General features: G+C 29.7%; 1 protein-coding gene across 2 annotated transcripts in view; it reads left to right on the top strand.

The window, feature by feature from the left end:
• LOC148281535 (tolloid-like protein 1) overlaps positions 1-17670 on the top strand; it is a 77932-nt gene that overhangs the window by 40641 nt on the left and 19621 nt on the right. The window lies entirely within an intron of this gene.

Genomic DNA, 17670 nt, shown 5'->3' with positions numbered 1-17670 from the left:
TCCGATTTGCAATTGACGACAAAATATTGAAATTTTTGGTAAGGTATCCAAAATTAAATACTTTAATTGTATTTATATATTTTTTTTTTAAATTAAATTTTATTTATTTACACCTTCTATCAAAAATACTATTTTACGTTCACTTTGCCCAGCTAGCAAGGGTACATACCCCGTTCCAAGCTAGGCAATTACATTATAATATATGATAATAGTTAACAAATTAATAGAGAGCACAGACTAATAAAATACAAACTTACTCGTATACACATTTTGATACATATGCATACACACATATATATATATATATATTTATATATATATCTATATATATATATATATATATACACACATATATACACATGTACATACACACACACGTACACCCACCCATGCGCATACACATACATACATTTATAAAACATGGACAATTTATTTATAATGCGAAACTTCATTATTGCCATCTGAAAATATATATTTTTAAATTAATTTTTATTTTCATATTTTATTTCCGACATCCATTAAGAATCTGTAATTCGTGGCATGCATCAACTTTTCTGACTCCCTACGACCAATGTCATTAAAGAGCAAGGTCAACACCTTCCGCAACTTGACAACACTCCCGTCTTTCCACGATTCTGGCAAAAGGTTATGGAACTTTTTGCCTACGTAATAGTGTTGTCTCGATGCCAAAACAGTGTTGACCCCTTCACTTGGTATCAGATCCCTATTAGAGTATCTTGTATTATGGTTGTGGTTGACGCTTGGGTAAATGTCTCTATTTATGTGTGAAACCACTACCGTTTACAATATTATACTGTTGAACAATATTCAGTACTTTGAATTATTTTTACTTAAAACTTTTATTTTTAAAATAAAAAAGAGTGTATAATGTGACGCGTTTTGTTTATGAAGACACCTAGATCCTTTAAACATAATGAGCGTTGGAGGTTTTGACCCTTAGGCACCTAATTTTTTTATTTTAATGTAATAAAAATCTTCTAAATGTAATTTTTATTTTTATTTTATTTATTGGGGATATCAACAGTAATACATGTAATAAAAATATAACATATAACATATACAGAGAGTAAAACCAATGACAGATATCCACAGAAATACATTTAATACACGTACAATACATACTAGTGTGTTTATGTGAGTGTAAGTGAGTGAGAGGGTGGGTGTGTGGGTGTTATATTGGAAAGAGGGTGTCAGGTATCGAAAATATAAATATATATAAAATATTAAGAATTAGAGATAAAATTTAATAAAATAAAATAAAACTTTATTATTGAAACTAAGTATAAGAATTTACCCAAGCGTCAACCACAACCATAATACAAGATACTCTAATAGGGATCTGATACAAAGTGAAGGGGTCAACACTGTTCTGGCATCGAGACAACACTATAACGTAGGCAAAAAGGTCCATAACCTTTTGCCAGAATCGTGGAAAGACGGGAGTGTTGTCAAGTTACGGAAGGTGTTGACCTCGCTCTTTCATGACATTGGTCGTAGGGAGTCAGAAAAGTTGATGCATGCCACGGATTGGAGAACCTTACTGGATGTCAAAAATAAAATATAAAAAATAAAGAATAATTTAAAAAATATATATTTATAGATGACAACCATGAAGTTTCGCATAAATAAATTGTCTATGTTTTTATGAATGTATGTATGTGTATGCGCATGGGTGTATGTACGTGTGTGTGTATGTACATGTGTATATATGTGTATATTTATATATACATGTGTGTATATATGTGTATGTCTGTATGTATATGAATCAAAATGTGTATCCGAATAAGTTTATATTTTGTTTGTCTGTGCTCTATATTAATTTGTTAAGTATTATAATATATTAAAATGTAATTGCCTAGCTTGGAACGGGGTATGTACCCTTGTTAGCTGGGCAAAGTGAATATGGAATTGTATTTTGATAAAGAGTGTGAATAAATAAATAAATAAGACAAAAAAGTATGTTTTAAGACGCGCATTTTAAATGTTATTTTATTACAATCAAATGGATCAATAAGGGGAAAGTTCAAATTTTATTCACTAGCAAAACGTATAAGTGGAGAGTTCTGGGCATAGTTGAACATTTGGATGGATTAAGATCAAAACAGTACATAATAGTGCAAATAGTTAATGGTATTTGGCAGTATTATAGATTTTTATTTAGACCCAAGAAAAGTAAAATAGTTAAAAATCAACGGCATTACCGGGAAACGCGGTGGCTCCGGACACTTTTTCGTATATTTTTTAAGTTTATGGAGATTCGAGTAGACAAAATAATTTAAACAAGTCAATATTTGAAGTACATGTGAAACACATTACCACTATCATATTAAATGTATGTTTTTTGTTTTTTGCTGGTTTTCAAAAAGTATTCAGAGTCGCAACTACAAGTGTGGTGATTTCGGAAGACTATGAAATTCTCTGTGGAAATGACCAAAATATTTTTTTTTTTGTTAAAATGATGTGTGGTTGAAAAACGTCAGAAATAAAACATTTCAATAAAAAAAACAGGTACTTGTTTATTTTATTAAAACAAAATTTTAAAATATTTGAATTATTTAAATCTAAGTACTTTTGGCACTGAAAACTTGGCAGCCGGATCTAGAACAGATAAGTTTTTGTCCGATACTTATAGAATAGTTTTATCCATATTTTGTGAATCATATTTCTGATATGGTCGTTCTCCAACCTTCAGTTTGTACCCATATTTGCGGCATGTCCACTTTACCTCGCAAAATACGTCCTGTTTATATTTATTTTATATTCATTTATTGAATAAAAGTCTATAAATCAAACCAATCCTTTAAAAAAAAGATAATTATATTGTACTGATATAGATACGAGTTAGTTGAACACTTTACTCAGTTATACCACTATTATTATAATAAATCACAACACTAGCAACGAAAAACAAAACAGGCCGTTGCGAACATACTGACGCAAGAGGACTGTGGTTCGCGTTACCCTCTCCCGACAGATTACCTTGAAGCGAAACTATGTGCCACTGTTCGACTTTTCCTGCCAAGTCCGAAGCCATCCCGTTCTCCGGTACCGAAATTTTTATCATATAAAAAAATAACTAATGAATTCTGCCACTTAATCAGGTCGTAATAAATGAACCTTTTTATTTAAATCTTAAATGAATTATCCTACAAGAACTTCAAACGTGGTTCGTTATTTTTGTTTGAATGAGGAAGTTCAGTGCTACGAGAAATTGTCGAGTTTTCTTACAAGCGTTTAAATATATAGCATATTGTACAGGAAAGTTTCTATAAATTGTACGTAAAAATTAACTACTTTAAATGACGTCACAAGTTCTTCTGAATCAACCATGATTTGAACGTAGTTATGCAGAAAGCAGCCAGTCCACAATTTACGAAAATTAGATACTGGTGTTATCGGGTGCAGTAAGGTCAATTCTATGTTCTGCAAAAACAGCCAGACCGCTTTCTTACAAAAAAACTGTAACAATCACCTACTGAAAACAGTGTATCCTATGCACCATTATGTGCGGAAAGGGAATGATGATAATGGTGATGGTGAACTTCCTTATTATCAAATATATTAATTTATTATTCAGTGGAAATCTGATTAATCTCTCGGTATTTGTGAAATAAAATTTTACGTCACTGAGTTAAAAGCGATTTTCAATGTTAGTTTATTGCGTTTACCATTTTATCGAGTTATTTTACGTCGCCGCGTAGCACTGCGCCCAGCGCACCGTAGAGATTTGTTTCCGGCTTCAGCTCTGCAACTTTCCTATCCGATTTCACGCCAATCGCTCTCCGAACTGAATGGGGACGGGAATCATAATATTGAATTTGCTTTGAATTGGACCGCTGCGCCATTTCAAAACTGATTTGAATGCCTGTTACTGTATACCTACAATAAATAACGTGTAAAGTAAATTGTTAAGTGTCCTCGGCGCGGGTAATTGTATAACTCTACAATAAATTAACTAGTAGGTAGTCATGTTATTATTTATTTTTGCCTAAAAACGTCTGCCCTAAAACAGGTTGTACCTAGTTAGGCAGACTAGACATAATCCAGAGAAATCTATTACCTAACTATGAATGTAGTAGATAAAGAAATTGTATTTTTTTGTTAATAAACCATGATTATTATTATTATTAACTGTGGAAAATAAAAGGAGAATTTCTAAACCAGAAATTTTCAATTAAAATTTCACTTTAAATATTGATTTTAAGGATTTTTTTAAAAATAAATATTTCATTGTTCCTTAACTGGCACCTGAAGCGAAAAATTAATTACCTTACCTTCATGTAACATAATATTTTAAAACTACGCAGCATTTAGTTTACCAATACACTGCCCTATGCACCACTGGGTGCGAAAAGAGGGATGATGGTTTTAATCAAGAGCAGGCAATATTTTTTATAAGAATATTTGTAATTAAAACTGTTACTTTATGACTTTAAAAACTCTATCCAAATTTTATTTCATGTAAATATTTCTGAACCCTAAAAATGTTTTAATGAAATTTGAATACTTCCGCGTTCTTTAATAAAATTAAATTTATCGTAAAAACACTGTTCAACCCTTTTCCAATTTTCCATTGCAATATTTCCGTTCTCATCGCATTGGGGACTACCCTTATTCGGGAGGCCAAAATTAGTAATGTGTGTTTAAATAAAGTTTAGTGTCACCGAGAATTGGATTTTCTAATTTAAAAAAATATTTTATTTTACTATAAATCATTTTGATGTGCAATATTTTATTTAAAATCCACCTCATTTTTCTAACGCAACTTTTAGAACGTTATTGTTTTTTTAGCGTATAAGTTGGCCAGTAATTCTGTAGCTTGGGTCTAAAAAGGCCAATGTCGTAAATGAAAACATTACAGGACAGTAATTTTACAGCTCTTTTGTTATTTTATAACAACTGTTTGAGGTGTTTGAAATTATTATTAATAAAAATTCATTAACGCATTCGAGCGTGTAAATAAAATTGTTAAATATGTCAATTTTTTATTTGACATTAACCCTCTACAAAATATTAGCAAGAAAAAAACGGAACCCAACATTGGCCCTTTTAAATCCAAGACGCAGAATCAATCCGTACATTTATTGAACGAAACTAATTATTTTCCCAATGTTTGAGTTTGCCGTTTACCATATTGATGTGCCATATTTTCTTTTTTTAAATATATATTATTATGTTTCTATACCAATATAATATTTGTGATGATATACTCGTATGTCCGTGTAAACTAATTACTCGTCCCAACTCACCCTGGGACTTTTAATCCCATAGAGTTGGGACTTATGTATTAAAAAATGTGTAATAAACCACTTATAAATAAATTTTTCAAAAATTAAATTGTACAATAAAATTTCAGTGGGAATTTTACATTGATTTACGTTTTCTTCAATAGAACACAAATTCTTTTGGCCTAGTTAATCAATATTCGTTTAATATTAAGATACAATAACGTTACAATACTTCGTTTCGTCATGTAGGTACTGTACTCGTAGAACAACTACGCATGTGATTTTCTGCAACTTTACGTTAGAGTGGTTTTATTTTTTTTTGACATTTTATGTGACAACTTCAGAAGTACAAAAGTATACCATTTTATACATAAGTTAGTTATACAAATATTTAAATTTCGAACCAGGAAAAAAAGTTCGACACCAATTAACCAACATGCAAAACCAACTATACACCTTTACATTTTAAATAACAGTTACTGAAATAAATGTTTGACCACATAGGTAATGCTTTAAAAATAAAAAATATTTTTTTAAATCAAAATTGATAAAGTTTAAAAATATTTTTTATTAAATTAAAATCGGGGCTGAAGTTAAAATATTTAAAAATAACTCGATTTTTTACAAAAAAATGATTTTTTGTTTTTGTAAATTATATAGTACAAAGTATTTTACAAATTACAAATATACATGAATTACATCCCTAGGAGTTACTACAACTCAGTTCGGGACTTTTTATTTAATTTAATTTTACATATTTTATAAAGGCAACAAACAGAACAAAACACCACAAACATATCAAAACAAGTCGAGAGAATAATTATTATGTTTAAAATGACATTTTAGTTGTATTCCAATTATTAGATCCTAAATTTGTTAGTAGGTATGTCAAAACATGGTGTATGTGTGTGTGAGAGAGAGAGAATGTATCATAAAAAGTGTAATGATGTAAGTGTCAAGAATAGAAAGAAAGTAAATGGGGTATAAACAATATTAACTTATTTTTTTAAAACACGTTTATAATAATTCCTTGTCTTCCCCAATCAGTGTTACTTCTGGAGTACCTCAAGAAGCCCATTTTGCTCCATAATTACTTAATATTTTTATAAATGATATTATCAATGTTTTTCAAAATACAAAGTACTGATTTTTTGAAGATGACAACAAGATACATAAACTGATAGATTATCCAAATGATTATCTTCTTTTTCAACACAATATTAATTGTTTTAATGAATGGTGCGACATCAATTGTCTTTAACTTAACATTGACAAATGTAAAATAATATCTTTCTCGCGACGAAAAAACCTATACAATTCAACTTTAAACTAAAAAATACTTCCCTTTCAATGGTTTCGTCAATAAAAGATCTTGACATTACTCTCCTACCGTGAACAAATTGGTAATATTGTAAACAAATCTCTCAAACTTATCAATAGAATGACGACGGACTTCAAAAATATTAATACCATCAAAACTATTTATTCCTCACTAGTTCAACCCCATCTAGAATACGCTTCTCCTATTTGGTCTCCATTCTACAGGACTCATATTGACCTTATCGAGTCTGTCCAACACCGTTTTCTGAGAAAAGTGGCATGGTTTCTCGGATAACAAAGGGGTAATTATTCCTTTTTTGAAATAGAGCAATCTCTTAATCTATCTTCATTGGAGAGACGTAGAACTGAGATAGACCTTATATGCATTTTCAAAATACTTAATGCTTTAAATGATGTCCCATCTCTGTTGTAATCAATTTCTTTTTATGTTCCCAACCATGTCACCAGAAGTCAAAATCTGCGATTTATTCAATATTCTAAGAGCAACTTTTGTTTTTATGCCCCAATGTCCAGAATGTGTAGATTAGCCAATTCATCACACGACTTTGAATTCTTTGGGATAGATCTTCCGGCTTTTCTTAGATCTCTTCGAGACTAAACAGTGTGGGATGAAGTTGGATTGGCATGGTTTAGCTCGAAGTCTTATGTCTTTCGTTTTTATGAATATATATATACATATAAATGTATTTTTTTTTTTAATTCAAAAAATATTTGCGTTCTTACGATTTACCCAAATATTTCATTTTGACGGCCATTTTCAACGAGTCGTAAATAACTCACTAACAAAAAATGGGAAGCAAGTTGGGGTGGAGTGGGATTCGAACCACGGATCTTTGAGCCGCGAGTCCGATACACTAGCCACGAGACCACAACCCGATTCAATGTATACAATTATTGTTTTGCCCCTGTTTGTCTTTGCTACTTAGTTTTATGTTATTTTGGTTTAGTTTCTTGTATTTATGTTTCTTCATGTAACTGTTGTAATTGGCTTAGGCCGTATATATAATAAATAAATAAATTTTGAAAAATAGGAAAATAAAGCCAGTTTAACATCTTTATAACTAGACATTTAACAACAATAATATATAAGCTAAAAACTTTTCTCACACAGATGTTTTTAGTATAAGTGAAACCGATAGAAAGACCCAAAAATCTTTATAATCAGTATGTAAAGTGCATTGCTTTCAATGCATGCAGTATTAATCAATGTATAATATACATAGTTATTGTATATATATTTTTTTTTTATTTCGTTATTTTTTTCACGCCCATAAGGCTTTTAAATACATGAAAGTTATATAATATATGAGTATATAAACAGCAAAAAATTAAAAAATACAATATAAAGCAACAAAAGATAGAACAGTGTTTTGAAGTAAAGTTCGTATAAAAAAAAAGAAGATGAGTATATAAACAACATAAATTTTGAAAAAATACAATATAAAGAAATAAAAGATAGAAATAGTGTTATGAAGTATAGTTGGTGTAAAAATAAAAAGATGAGAGTATTAACAACATAAATTTAAAAAAATAAAATTTAAAGTAATAAAATATAGAACTGTGTTTAGAAGTTTAGTTAGTTTTTAAAAAAATTAAAATATTTAAAGATATTTTTAATTTTTAAATAAGCTAAAGAAATGCACTTAAAGGTTTAAATCAGCTAGGTACATAATGTTATAAAATACAATATGAACAGATATGCTAAAGTATTATTATATCACCGTCTTAAAATATGCTTTGGTTATTTTAAATATAATTTTATTGTTTTTATTAAAACTAACAACAAGCTTCCCAAACTTCCTTATTATAAAAAAGCGGGCCTTAGTAGACCTCCCTTGTGTCTAACTAAGCGAAAAACCTTGTTATGATCTACCCTGGTGATGAAACGGCTTTTCTCTTGTCAACGAAATTTCTCATTATATTGCATAAATATTGTGTAGAAAGCTTACATGCTTCATGAGAAATGCATATAACTCCATCCAAATATCCAAAATAATAATTACATTTCTTTATTTTTCAAAAATAAAAACTAGTTGTTTTACATTGATATAATTCTATGGCAATAAACATAAAAAGCTATCCGTTCTTGGGAGCTTACTTTACAACCTTTTAAAACATGTTCTTCTTTTTTTTTATTTATTCATACAAATACGTATATTTTATAAAAAATAATAGTTACGTATCCCAAACTCTATAAGGCCAAGGGGCCTGTGTTGAGTTGGAATACAACATAATGGAAACTGGAAGCACGTACATAATTAAATAATACCAAAAATGAAATATTATTACATAAGCACATATTTTAATAAACAACTGGACTTAACAGTATATAAATCTATGCAATATCTCGCAGCAGTCTTCTGCAATGGTCTCTTCCCTTAGACAAAATCCTGACTTGTAGAAATCGGATTATTGCTAATAATCGGGAATATGGATAGTTAGGTGTTAACTCTTCAATATTAAGTCCTTTAAGGAATAAAGTGAGAAAAGATTCTTCTTTGAGTATTTTTTTTTGTAGCCGATAACTAATAAATTTATTTTGCGTAATAAAGTACACTGATAATGATTATGATAAAATTATAAATAAACTTATCAATGAAACTTCTTGATTTAGTTTTACTATTTATTATTTTGACCAACGAGCGCTTTAGCATAAGTAGGCATCTTCAAGACTGGTGAATTGTTTACAACATTTACAGTTTTTATACTATTCTTAACATATTTTGGAAATAATATCAAATAAGTATTTTAACAGGGGACAGAAACATAGATGATAATGCCTACTTAGGCGAAAGCGCTCGTTGGTCAAAATAATAAAAAGTAAAATTAAACCAAGAAGTTTCATTGATAAGTTTATTTATAATGTTATCATAATCATTAACTATGGAGTTTTATCAAGAAATATAAACAAAAAACATCAATATTACACTGATAATATTATTCTTAATAACGTCATTTAACTTACGTGATTTGTGACACGTGAGTACATATTTGCATACTACAAGATGAGCATATACATATGTTTTTATAGTTGATTTATATGTAATTGTTCCCCCGCCCATAGATTTGTTACCACGCTACCAATTTTATGTATTTATTCATACAAACATATATATATATTACAAAAAAAAAACGTATCGCAAACTCTATGAGGCCAAGAGCCCTGTGTTGAGTTGGGATACAACATAATGGAAAGTGGAAGCATGCACATTATTAAATAATAGCAAAAATAACAATTATAAATTATTACATAAACATATAAATATTTCAATAAACATCTGGACACACTCTTAACGGTTTTTAAATCTATGCAATATCTCGCAGCAGTCTCCCACAACGGTCTCTTCCCTTAGACAAAATCCAGACTTGTGCACTCTTTCTAAAAATGGATTTCATTTTGGAGAACTAAATATGTTCGTCCAGGACTTGAACACTCTTGGGGCCACAAAAGAGAAATTCCTCTGAGCAAACGTCGTACGAGTTTTTGGAATTAAATAATTCAAATTGCAGGAAAACCTCGTACGAGCATTCTGCTGGGGTCTACTCTTGTAGCCGCATAACCAGAAATGTGCCAATGACTCTTTTAAAAAAAAATGTCTAATTTTAGAATAGAACTTTTACCTTATATTTACAGTCTACCTCACGTGATGGGGTAAACAACCCGTAAAGTAATGCAGACTACAATTTTCAAATAAATAAGTTGTGTTTTTATGCTCCTATACAGTGAAACAGATATATTGTGGTATGGGCATCACTTTCATTCACTTCGCATAGTATGAACATATTTTTTTAAAAAATAAAATCCAGCATATTTACTTCAATTATACTTTCCAAATCCAACATCAAAAGGTCCATTTGTGGGTTTAAAAAAATATATAATCCTTTTAGGCATTCCGTCTTATGAATTTTCATCATTTAAATACACAAGACAGATATCAAGTCTTGTTTCCTATGTATCATATCATATCATATCATTTCATATCATTTTTTTTGCACCACAACAGGCCAGGAGGCCCAATTACAGTGGTGAATTACATTACAGAACAACCAGGCTTAAGAAAAATCACATTTTAATTTTTGTGTTCTCACCGGGAATCGAACCCGGAACCTTCCGTGCGCGTTTCAAGCGTCTTGACCACTACACCACGGAGGCCGCCAAATGTTGACTCGGTTACATCATAGTCTTACAAGAGATACAGTGTAACATTCAACAATCTGCTAAATAAATGCAAAAAAAATGTTCGCTCTAAGTGGAATTTCTTTCACTAATAATCTGATGCTATATTTGAATTAAATACGCCGATTGACCATCTATTAATTCGTAAAAAATAGTAATGAAGATGAATTGGTAACTTTTTGAATACATATTTGAAATTAATTAATAAAATAAAATATACCTACTGTATGTTTAATAAATTACGACTGGGATGGAGAATACCTTAAAGAAGGGAATATGGAAGTTTAGGCATTTACAGAGTTCATGCCTGGTCATTGGCTGGTTTAAGTGGCCACTTTACACACTATGAAATATTCACCATTTTGCCTATGTTTGAACTTCCATATTTTTTCAATTCTTCCATTGATAAGCCACTTAAACCAGCCAATGAAAGGTCATAAGCCCTGTAAATGCCTGACTTCCATATTCCCTTCTTTAAGTTATTCTCCATCCCCGTGGTAATTTTTTAACCTTGATGACTCCCGAGGGGGTGAAATCCAGTCTTTTGTCTACAAATATTTGGGCAAACTCAAATATTATAATAAAACCAACTGTTCCAAGAAGATATCTAAATATTGTTTTCAGGCGTTGCCTAGTGTGTGAAATAATTAAGTCAGATGAATCTTTTCACAACAATAAAAGTTTCAGCTCTTTAACTTCGCTTAACAAATGCAAGAATTGAAGAAATATGGATGTTCAAACATAGGCAAAATGGTAAATGTTACACAGTGTGTAAAGTGGTTACTTTAAACAGCCAATGACAGGTCATAAGCCCTGTAAATGCCTAGACTTCCATACTCCCTTCTCAAAAATGTTTTCCCTCTCTGTTGAAATAAATTTAAATATGAATAACTCCCTGGGGAGGTAATCCAGCTAGTCTGCAAGCATTTAGTACATTCTTAAATGTTTGCGTGCGCATATACTATAAACATATTATGTACATCAGGAGCGAATCGTGCATAAAAGCGATTATGCGCACTTTTTCATTATATTTGATTATCCATAAAAATGTTTTATGGTAACTTTCTTTACAGAAAAATCAAATAACCAATTATTATTTATTGTAAATCATTGCCACCGTTTGCATTCTTCTCCAAATAAAAATAAAATTATTAATGAAACGCGCCCAGCGCCAGCAATGCCAAGAAACTAGCCGATTATTCCAACTTATTTATTCATACAAATAAGTAGGTATACTATATTTTGGACATCTTAAGCCCAGTAGCGGTTTTTTCTTCTAGAATAAGCTTGCAGATTACGGAAATTATTTTAAGATTCTTGATATGGAAAACGGTTTTTCGAGCATTGATTCCAAAGGGTTATTTTTCTATTATATGATGATACAGTTGACATAAGACCATAAATACTTTCATGCGTCATATTGCAGGACATGTAGTGCTCGACGCGGCAGTTTTTGGCATTTTACATTTCTAGAACAAATCGGCCAGTTTACAATTGTAATGGGAATAACTAATACCCACTAAATTGTGCTATTTTTTTAAAACTTTTATGTAAGTTGTTATATATTAAAGTAATGGATAATATAGCTACACAATTTAATATATCACGAAGTTACGTCTTTTGAGTTGATTTCATAGATGAGAGTTGTTGTATCACACTAAACCACAGAAAAAAATAGCAATTTACAATGTATATTATTACTTATATTATATTATATTATGTACTATGTAGGTACAAATTTATAATATTTTTTATAGCTAACCTGTAAATAAATAAATAAATAAATATGTTTATGTATGTGTATATGTGTATATATATATATATTTTTATTTTTATTTTTTTTTATTTTATCGAAATAAACGGCACTTAGTGCCTTTTACATATTATTTACAAATACAATTAAATATACATACATGTAAGCTTAATTTAAGTAATACAGAGCATTTAAAACAATATTATTAATTTAGAAAGTCTAAGAAATATAAACCATATAAAATAATAAAATATTACCAGTTGTAGAATTATCGATAAAAAAAGATAATTTGGTATTAGAAATACTTTGAACCAGTTAAAAAAATAACAAAGAAGACAATTTTGAATAACAATAAAAAAATATATAAATATATGTATTATTATTGAAAACTAATATTTAGGTAAATAGTATATGTTTATGTAGAAAAATATACAATGATGTAAAAAAAATGACAAAGAGAAATATTTTTTACTTATAAATTAATTAAGAAAAGAAACGAAAAAAGAAAAAAAAAACACTAATAAAGAAGTTTAAAACAAATTTTTTTATATTTATTATATATTTTATATTAAATATATGTAAGAGGGTGTGTTTTTGTGTATTTGTATGATAGTAAGTGTTTAGTTGTAAACGTGTGCTTCACTAAAAAGCGAGTGGAAGTGTATCACAGCCAGGTAGAAAAAAAGAATTATGATTTGAAAGAGAACGATAGAGGAAATAGTGTTGTACATAGTTAGTTCTACAGATGGACAGATTGAATAAATATTTATTTCGTGTCACGCAAAAGGAGACATTAAATTTACTTTTAAGAGGAGGTTCAAAGAGTCTACTTTATTATTTAATAATTTATATAAATATCATAATTCAGATACAGCGCGTTATGATAAATTATTGTATCTTTTCACTGTTATTAATTATGGTAGATGGTAGTGTGTAATTAAATTTATTTATTTATTTAATTATGTATTTCACAGTTTTAAAATGTACAGAGTTTATTTGTTTCAGGTCCCGACTAGCTAGGAAATTCCTGTGTTTGGGAAGGACCTTTTTTTTCATGTGTTTTTTTTATATTTTTAATATCATTAAATGATGCTTAATAAATTCAAAGAATAATAATAACATTAAAAAAAAACAATATGAATATAAATTAGAAAACATGCAAGTAATAATAATAAAAATTTAATCATAAAAATAAATTAGAAAATATGCCATTAATAGTAAATAAATAAGACATAATTATTAAAAATTATAAAACATACCGATAATAATACAAATTGAACCACAAATACACATTATAAAATATAAAATTAGTAATAAAGAAATTAAACAAAAATATAAATTGGAAAACATACCGGATAATAATAAAAATTGAAGCTTAAATACAAATTTGAAAATATATCGTAAGTAATTAAAAATTGAAGAACAAAAATAAATTACAGAATATACCATTTATAATTAAAAAATTAAGATACGCGTAAAATACTAGTATTAATTATTATTAATTATTGACTTCTCTATTATTTTTATGCTATTGTTACGTTCATTCCATATAAAATGAGCGAAGTGTAATAAAATTTTCAAGGTATATTAAATTTAAACTTTCCTCGTCATAACAGAGTTTCTTAGAAATAAATTTAATTTTCTCTCCAATTGCCGTGTTCTAAGTAAAGTTCCAAAATGTTTAGCTGCTTTTGGCTATTTCATAATTTCAGTATGAAGAAATTACTGCGTCGCAAGTAATTCGCCAATCCATGCATCGTGGGCTTGTTGCGAAAAGTTGGGAAATCGATGCTTCAAATAATTGGTATTATTTATGCGACTTTTGACTGAACAAGTTTGAAGTTCCTGCTATTTCTGTCATTTTTTTTACACAATCTTAAACCATTTGTACCAAAGTCAAATTATTTAACCCTAAAAAGATAACCATAGTTTAAAGTACAAAAAAGATAACCATACATCGATTCGACATGTATATGTTTGAGTGCACATATTTTCAATTGTGTATACAATACGTTTTTTTGTAAATGAAAACGTGTCATTGATAAATAAAAAACATTAAGGTTCATTTGTATTTCTTACTTTACAAAACTGATATCTAAAATAAAAAATACTGATATCTCTTCTTCAGACCTATAATTTTAAGTATAAACTATTGAAATAAATTTTTTGTAATCTTTTTAATAGGAGGAACGTTAGTATAAAAACCTTTTTTCTAAATTTTGCTTTTTAACCCTAGAAAGATAACTATTTGTCACTTTGACGTACGGTAGGTATATATATTCACGAAAGTAGTAAACTTACCTGGGCCGCGATTATGAACGGCTATCTTCATCGGTATAAACTAATTTCGATATTTATGTACGAAAGTGCGGATATTTGTATGACAATTCAAAGTATCTTCGTCGGTAATCGGTAATTGAACGTGTTTAGAAAAAAAAATGTAAACATATTCCATTTTTCAAACAGAAAACTTAATTTTACTTGAAAGTAGATAAAGTTGAAGATAAATTTTAACTTCCTATCATAATAGGTACCCAGAGTGCCACGGATGTCTCCTGTAAGCTCTGTTGGTCGACTGAGTTAGCAGAAATGGCGAGCGCAGTGGCTACATATGCGAGCGAATCATATAGATTTTTTTGACCGATTACATCGATTCAACGTAGATTTTCTATCTAGGATTAAATACGTAAACACTAGATAGTTTTTTTGTAATAAAGGTTGGGTACGTAGCTAACTGAGTACCAGATTTTGCTGTACATATTTATTTAATGTATCAAGAATCTTTTTCAATTTTAATAAGTTTTTCAACAAAAATGGAATACACATCATTAATATTTACACATTGATCAATAAAATATGTGCAAGTATATTATTGTAATCCATACTAATATTATAAATGCAAAAAGTTGTTTGTCTGTTTTTGTTTCTTTCGCGTCTCAATGGAGGGACCGATCAACGTGATTGTTTGCATAGGAATAGCCGATGAGCTGACAAATATTACAAGTTACTTTTCATTAAGAAAAAAATATCGCTACTTCTGGAAAATTCTTAGTAAAAAAAATTATTGATGTTTTTAAAACAAAAAAAAGGATCCTACGTCGCGGCGTCGCCATAAAAAACTAACGGATATTCGTACTTTTTGCAAAGCAATAGTTGGAAAACCGGAAATCAATGTGGGCAATTTTTTATCTAAAAAAAAATATCATTCCATCATAAAAAATATTATTGTTAAAAGACAAAACTAATTGACTAACTCATGTCTCCCTAATACTACGCGAAAGAAGCCGAGGGTAAAAGCTAGGCATAATTACAACTAGAATAACTAAGTTAGCAAAATCATTAGAAAAAAATAAGTTATCAGAAAATTATCAAGCACGGAAAATGATATTAAATAAATGACTAGATAACATGACATAATGACATTCCATATTCCAGAATAAGACGGAACGCAGTGTATTTTACTTCAGTCCGCGCATCACCGCGCAGTTGAAAGGTTGTGTGCGGAATTGCAGCATTTTTTAGAAGCTGTTAATAAATGAACATCGAACCCATCTTAGATCGACACGTTAAACAACAAACTAATTGAAAAATATTTTTTATAGTTTCTTAAGAGATTTGTTCATTTATAGCTAGTTTTAATGAATAAAAAATATTAAATACTGATTGTTTAGTCAATTTTTTAAAGTATTGGTTCCATCCAATCTATGAACGGCCCGCGCATGGTTGGTACCCAAAACAACCTAAATCATGGTGTCATCCCCATAGACCTCGTGGGAGTGACACTATGAGTTATAGATGCTATGGAGAACACAACTACCTACATATTATGTATTGTGTTACCTACGCCTACATGTATGTATATAATTTTACATCGAATGACCGTCTCAGAAAAAATGTAATCTCCATAGTTCACAATGTTTTGCTTCCTTTGATGTTAATTATCTACGTTCTACAAACGACAGTTATTGAACCAAAACATTTTGTTATCAACAATATTTTTAATACTTACCTATGTTCAAATCATTGTCAAAAATAATGCCAGATTTCGAAGGGTTACACTTCTTTTCTTCTCTTAGTGCCCTGTCAGGTATCCCTAACGTTGGCAATCACTATGGTTAATGTCTCTCTGCCCTGTGCTGCTCGGAAAATCTGCTCCACAGTCCTGAAGCCAGTCGAGTCTCGTATTTTACGCAGCCAGGACATCTGTCTTCTTCCAACCCCTCGGTGACCCTTAATCTTGCCTATCAAAATTAAATGAAGCAGGTATTTTTTTCCACGCATTATATGCCCCAGATACGAAATTTTACGAACTTTTTTTTCGTTCTAGCTCGACTTAAGACTTCTAAGTTCATTATCAGGTCTGTCTAAGATATCTAAGGCATTCTGCGATGTAACCATATCTCAAAGCCTCCTGTCTATCGTTATCTTTCAGAGTCCAAGTCTCACAGCCATACAACAATAAAGACCACACATAACACTTAACCAATCTTTGCCATATTTCCAAGATCATACTTTTATCAGTGCTGAAGAGGGATTTCATTTAGTTAAATGCAGCTCTTGCTGCCTCAATTCTAAATTTCATTTTTATATCTGGGTCGAAGGTCGCTGTTAGAATGCTGCCTAGGTACACTAAAATACAAATATAAAATACATAATGTCCAAAATACATGAATTAATCTATCATACAGAAATAATTACCAATTCAATAATCATAATGAAGCGAGAGTACATTTTAAAATAAACTCTTTTAATAATAAACGACAGATTGCTGATTTGATGTTTCTATTTAAGCTTTTAAATGATATTACTGAGAGCCCCAATTTACTAAGTTCAATTAATTTCCATGTACCTTTAAACGTACCCGTCACACCAAATTATTTTACTGTACCGATGCAAACACTAATGCAGCAAAAAATTCGTGCATTTATAGAATATGCAACTTATATACTAATATTATTGGAGCCAATGCGAGTGATATCTTTAACTTGAATAATAATTAATTCGAAAGGGAAATCAGCAACAGCATGCAAGCATTGTCACAGTGGGTGAGTAGTGATGAGTAAATACAATATTATTTTTTCATTTTATTTTAAATTTACAATGGTAAATATGTACAGACATTTTATTTATGGTTTTCCAAATTCTATTCT

This window comes from Micrasema longulum, unplaced genomic scaffold (assembly GCF_059751315.1).
Source record: "Micrasema longulum isolate JH-2025_06_02 unplaced genomic scaffold, ASM5975131v1 h1tg000440l, whole genome shotgun sequence".
NCBI classification, from domain to species: domain Eukaryota; kingdom Metazoa; phylum Arthropoda; class Insecta; order Trichoptera; family Brachycentridae; genus Micrasema; species Micrasema longulum.
This window is presented reverse-complemented; position numbering and strand designations above follow the sequence as displayed.